The sequence below is a fragment of the Schistocerca piceifrons genome, chromosome 11 (genome assembly GCF_021461385.2).
Source record: "Schistocerca piceifrons isolate TAMUIC-IGC-003096 chromosome 11, iqSchPice1.1, whole genome shotgun sequence".
NCBI classification, from domain to species: Eukaryota; Metazoa; Arthropoda; class Insecta; order Orthoptera; family Acrididae; genus Schistocerca; species Schistocerca piceifrons.
In genome coordinates this window covers 81,624,890-81,630,889 of record NC_060148.1, presented here as the reverse complement: position 1 = coordinate 81,630,889, position 6,000 = coordinate 81,624,890, and the positions used below count along the sequence as shown (strand labels likewise).

The 6,000-nt window shown below is 51.2% G+C and overlaps 3 non-coding genes across 3 annotated transcripts; all 3 read left to right on the top strand.

Annotated features, from left to right (window-relative positions):
* Positions 1–4,202: 4,202 nt before the first annotated feature.
* Positions 4,203–4,277, top strand: Trnat-cgu. The gene has a single exon. It is a non-coding gene; the product is annotated as a tRNA-Thr (tRNA).
* Positions 4,278–5,108: 831 nt separating this feature from the next.
* On the top strand, positions 5,109–5,183 carry Trnat-cgu. Its single transcript has one exon. It is a non-coding gene; the product is annotated as a tRNA-Thr (tRNA).
* A 529-nt stretch (positions 5,184–5,712) lies between these two features.
* On the top strand, positions 5,713–5,787 carry Trnat-cgu. The gene has a single exon. It is a non-coding gene; the product is annotated as a tRNA-Thr (tRNA).
* Positions 5,788–6,000: the final 213 nt, after the last annotated feature.

Genomic DNA, 6,000 nt, shown 5'->3' with positions numbered 1-6,000 from the left:
ATGGTAGAGCACTTGCCCGCGTAAGGCAAAGGTCCCGAGTTCGAGTCTCGGTGGGGCACACAGTTTTAATCTGCCAGGAAGTTTCATATCAGCGCACACTCGGCTGCAGAGTGAAAAACCTCATTCTGGAAACATCCCCCAGGTTGTGGCTATGCCATGTCTCCGCAATATCCTTTCTTTCAGGAGTGCTAGTTCTGCAAGGTTTGCATGAGAGCTTCTGTAAAGTTTGGAAGGTAGGAGACGAGGTACTGGCAGAAGTACAGCTGTGAGTACCGGGCGTGAGTCGTGCTTCGGTAGCTCAGATGGTAGAGCACTTGCCCGCGTAAGGCAAAGGTCCCGAGTTCGAGTCTCGGTGGGGCACACAGTTTTAATCTGCCAGGAAGTTTCATATCAGCGCACACTCGGCTGCAGAGTGAAAAACCTCATTCTGGAAACATCCCCCAGGTTGTGGCTATTCCATGTCTCCGCAATATCCTTTCTTTCAGGAGTGCTACTTCTGCAAGGTTCGCATGAGAGCTTCTGTAAAGTTTGGAAGGTAGGAGACGAGGTACTGGCAGAAGTACAGCTGTGAGTACCGGGCGTGAGTCGTGCTTGGGTAGCTCAGATAGTAGAGCACTTGCCCGCGTAAGGCAAAGGTCCCGAGTTCGAGTCTCGGTCCAGCACACAGTTTTAATCTGCCAGGAAGTTTCATATCAGCGCACACTCGGCTGCAGAGTGAAAAACCTCATTCTGGAAACATCCCCCAGGTTGTGGCTATTCCATGTCTCCGCAATATCCTTTCTTTCAGGAGTGCTACTTCTGCAAGGTTCGCATGAGAGCTTCTGTAAAGTTTGGAAGGTAGGAGACGAGGTACTGGCAGAAGTACAGCTGTGAGTACCGGGCGTGAGTCGTGCTTGGGTAGCTCAGATGGTAGAGCACTTGCCCGCGTAAGGCAAAGGTCCCGAGTTCGAGTCTCGGTCCAGCACACAGTTTTAATCTGCCAGGAAGTTTCATATCAGCGCACACTCGGCTGCAGAGTGAAAAACCTCATTCTGGAAACATCCCCCAGGTTGTGGCTATTCCATGTCTCCGCAATATCCTTTCTTTCAGGAGTGCTACTTCTGCAAGGTTCGCATGAGAGCTTCTGTAAAGTTTGGAAGGTAGGAGACGAGGTACTGGCAGAAGTAAAGCTGTGAGTACCGGGCGTGAGTCGTGCTTGGGTAGCTCAGATGGTAGAGCACTTGCCCGCGTAAGGCAAAGGTCCCGAGTTCGAGTCTCGGTGGGGCACACAGTTTTAATCTGCCAGGAAGTTTCATATCAGCGCACACTCGGCTGCAGAGTGAAAAACCTCATTCTGGAAACATCCCCCAGGTTGTGGCTATTCCATGTCTCCGCAATATCCTTTCTTTCAGGAGTGCTACTTCTGCAAGGTTCGCATGAGAGCTTCTGTAAAGTTTGGAAGGTAGGAGACGAGGTACTGGCAGAAGTACAGCTGTGAGTACCGGGCGTGAGTCGTGCTTGGGTAGCTCAGATGGTAGAGCACTTGCCCGCGTAAGGCAAAGGTCCCGAGTTCGAGTCTCGGTCCAGCACACAGTTTTAATCTGCCAGGAAGTTTCATATCAGCGCACACTCGGCTGCAGAGTGAAAAACCTCATTCTGGAAACATCCCCCAGGTTGTGGCTATTCCATGTCTCCGCAATATCCTTTCTTTCAGGAGTGCTACTTCTGCAAGGTTCGCAGGAGAGCTTCTGTAAAGTTTGGAAGGTAGGAGACGAGGTACTGGCAGAAGTACAGCTGTGAGTACCGGGCGTGAGTCGTGCTTGGGTAGCTCAGATGGTAGAGCACTTGCCCGCGTAAGGCAAAGGTCCCGAGTTCGAGTCTCGGTCCAGCACACAGTTTTAATCTGCCAGGAAGTTTCATATCAGCGCACACTCGGCTGCAGAGTGAAAAACCTCATTCTGGAAACATCCCCCAGGTTGTGGCTATTCCATGTCTCCGCAATATCCTTTCTTTCAGGAGTGCTACTTCTGCAAGGTTCGCATGAGAGCTTCTGTAAAGTTTGGAAGGTAGGAGACGAGGTACTGGCAGAAGTACAGCTGTGAGTACCGGGCGTGAGTCGTGCTTGGGTAGCTCAGATGGTAGAGCACTTGCCCGCGTAAGGCAAAGGTCCCGAGTTCGAGTCTCGGTCCAGCACACAGTTTTAATCTGCCAGGAAGTTTCATATCAGCGCACACTCGGCTGCAGAGTGAAAAACCTCATTCTGGAAACATCCCCCTGGTTGTGGCTATTCCATGTCTCCGCAATATCCTTTCTTTCAGGAGTGCTACTTCTGCAAGGTTCGCATGAGAGCTTCTGTAAAGTTTGGAAGGTAGGAGACGAGGTACTGGCAGAAGTAAAGCTGTGAGTACCGGGCGTGAGTCGTGCTTGGGTAGCTCAGATGGTAGAGCACTTGCCCGCGTAAGGCAAAGGTCCCGAGTTCGAGTCTCGGTCCAGCACACAGTTTTAATCTGCCAGGAAGTTTCATATCAGCGCACACTCGGCTGCAGAGTGAAAAACCTCATTCTGGAAACATCCCCCAGGTTGTGGCTATTCCATGTCTCCGCAATATCCTTTCTTTCAGGAGTGCTACTTCTGCAAGGTTCGCATGAGAGCTTCTGTAAAGTTTGGAAGGTAGGAGACGAGGTACTGGCAGAAGTACAGCTGTGAGTACCGGGCGTGAGTCGTGCTTGGGTAGCTCAGATGGTAGAGCACTTGCCCGCGTAAGGCAAAGGTCCCGAGTTCGAGTCTCGGTCCAGCACACAGTTTTAATCTGCCAGGAAGTTTCATATCAGCGCACACTCGGCTGCAGAGTGAAAAATCTCATTCTGGAAACATCCCCCAGGTTGTGGCTATTCCATGTCTCCGCAATATCCTTTCTTTCAGGAGTGCTACTTCTGCAAGGTTCGCATGTGAGCTTCTGTAAAGTTTGGAAGGTAGGAGACGAGGTACTCAGCTGTGAGTACCGGGCGTGAGTCGTGCTTGGGTAGCTCAGATGGTAGAGCACTTGCCCGCGTAAGGCAAAGGTCCCGAGTTCGAGTCTCGGTCCAGCACACAGTTTTAATCTGCCAGGAAGTTTCATATCAGCGCACACTCGGCTGCAGAGTGAAAAACCTCATTCTGGAAACATCCCCCAGGTTGTGGCTATTCCATGTCTCCGCAATATCCTTTCTTTCAGGAGTGCTACTTCTGCAAGGTTCGCATGAGAGCTTCTGTAAAGTTTGGAAGGTAGGAGACGAGGTACTGGCAGAAGTACAGCTGTGAGTACCGGGCGTGAGTCGTGCTTGGGTAGCTCAGTTGGTAGAGCACTTGCCCGCGTAAGGCAAAGGTCCCGAGTTCGACTCTCGGTCCAGCACACAGTTTTAATCTGCCAGGAAGTTTCATATCAGCGCACACTCGGCTGCAGAGTGAAAAACCTCATTCTGGAAACATCCCCCAGGTTGTGGCTATTCCATGTCTCCGCAATATCCTTTCTTTCAGGAGTGCTACTTCTGCAAGGTTCGCATGAGAGCTTCTGTAAAGTTTGGAAGGTAGGAGACGAGGTACTGGCAGAAGTAAAGCTGTGAGTACCGGGCGTGAGTCGTGCTTGGGTAGCTCAGATGGTAGAGCACTTGCCCGCGTAAGGCAAAGGTCCCGAGTTCGAGTCTCGGTCCAGCACACAGTTTTAATCTGCCAGGAAGTTTCATATCAGCGCACACTCGGCTGCAGAGTGAAAAACCTCATTCTGGAAACATCCCCCAGGTTGTGGCTATTCCATGTCTCCGCAATATCCTTTCTTTCAGGAGTGCTACTTCTGCAAGGTTCGCATGAGAGCTTCTGTAAAGTTTGGAAGGTAGGAGACGAGGCACTGGCAGAAGTACAGCTGTGAGTACCGGGCGTGAGTCGTGCTTGGGTAGCTCAGATGGTAGAGCACTTGCCCGCGTAAGGCAAAGGTCCCGAGTTCGAGTCTCGGTCCAGCACACAGTTTTAATCTGCCAGGAAGTTTCATATCAGCGCACACTCGGCTGCAGAGTGAAAAACCTCATTCTGGAAACATCCCCCAGGTTGTGGCTATTCCATGTCTCCGCAATATCCTTTCTTTCAGGAGTGCTACTTCTGCAAGGTTCGCATGAGAGCTTCTGTAAAGTTTGGAAGGTAGGAGACGAGATACTGGCAGAAGTACAGCTGTGAGTACCGGGCGTGAGTCGTGCTTGGGTAGCTCAGTTGGTAGAGCACTTGCCCGCGTAAGGCAAAGGTCCCGAGTTCGAGTCTCGGTCCAGCACACAGTTTTAATCTGCCAGGAAGTTTCATATCAGCGCACACTCGGCTGCAGAGTGAAAAACCTCATTCTGGAAACATCCCCCAGGTTGTGGCTATTCCATGTCTCCGCAATATCCTTTCTTTCAGGAGTGCTACTTCTGCAAGGTTCGCATGAGAGCTTCTGTAAAGTTTGGAAGGTAGGAGACGAGGTACTGGCAGAAGTACAGCTGTGAGTACCGGGCGTGAGTCGTGCTTGGGTAGCTCAGATGGTAGAGCACTTGCCCGCGTAAGGCAAAGGTCCCGAGTTCGAGTCTCGGTCCAGCACACAGTTTTAATCTGCCAGGAAGTTTCATATCAGCGCACACTCGGCTGCAGAGTGAAAAACCTCATTCTGGAAACATCCCCCAGGTTGTGGCTATTCCATGTCTCCGCAATATCCTTTCTTTCAGGAGTGCTACTTCTGCAAGGTTCGCATGAGAGCTTCTGTAAAGTTTGGAAGGTAGGAGACGAGGTACTGGCAGAAGTACAGCTGTGAGTACCGGGCGTGAGTCGTGCTTGGGTAGCTCAGATGGTAGAGCACTTGCCCGCGTAAGGCAAAGGTCCCGAGTTCGAGTCTCGGTCCAGCACACAGTTTTAATCTGCCAGGAAGTTTCATATCAGCGCACACTCGGCTGCAGAGTGAAAAACCTCATTCTGGAAACATCCCCCAGGTTGTGGCTATTCCATGTCTCCGCAATATCCTTTCTTTCAGGAGTGCTACTTCTGCAAGGTTCGCATGAGAGCTTCTGTAAAGTTTGGAAGGTAGGAGACGAGATACTGGCAGAAGTACAGCTGTGAGTACCGGGCGTGAGTCGTGCTTGGGTAGCTCAGTTGGTAGAGCACTTGCCCGCGTAAGGCAAAGGTCCCGAGTTCGAGTCTCGGTCCAGCACACAGTTTTAATCTGCCAGGAAGTTTCATATCAGCGCACACTCGGCTGCAGAGTGAAAAACCTCATTCTGGAAACATCCCCCAGGTTGTGGCTATTCCATGTCTCCGCAATATCCTTTCTTTCAGGAGTGCTACTTCTGCAAGGTTCGCATGAGAGCTTCTGTAAAGTTTGGAAGGTAGGAGACGAGGTACTGGCAGAAGTACAGCTGTGAGTACCGGGCGTGAGTCGTGCTTGGGTAGCTCAGATGGTAGAGCACTTGCCCGCGTAAGGCAAAGGTCCCGAGTTCGAGTCTCGGTGGGGCACACAGTTTTAATCTGCCAGGAAGTTTCATATCAGCGCACACTCGGCTGCAGAGTGAAAAACCTCATTCTGGAAACATCCCCCAGGTTGTGGCTATTCCATGTCTCCGCAATATCCTTTCTTTCAGGAGTGCTACTTCTGCAAGGTTCGCATGAGAGCTTCTGTAAAGTTTGGAAGGTAGGAGACGAGGTACTGGCAGAAGTACAGCTGTGAGTACCGGGCGTGAGTCGTGCTTGGGTAGCTCAGTTGGTAGAGCACTTGCCCGCGTAAGGCAAAGGTCCCGAGTTCGAGTCTCGGTCCAGCACACAGTTTTAATCTGCCAGGAAGTTTCATATCAGCGCACACTCGGCTGCAGAGTGAAAAACCTCATTCTGGAAACATCCCCCAGGTTGTGGCTATTCCATGTCTCCGCAATATCCTTTCTTTCAGGAGTGCTACTTCTGCAAGGTTCGCATGAGAGCTTCTGTAAAGTTTGGAAGGTAGGAGACGAGGTACTGGCAGAAGTACAGCTGTGAGTA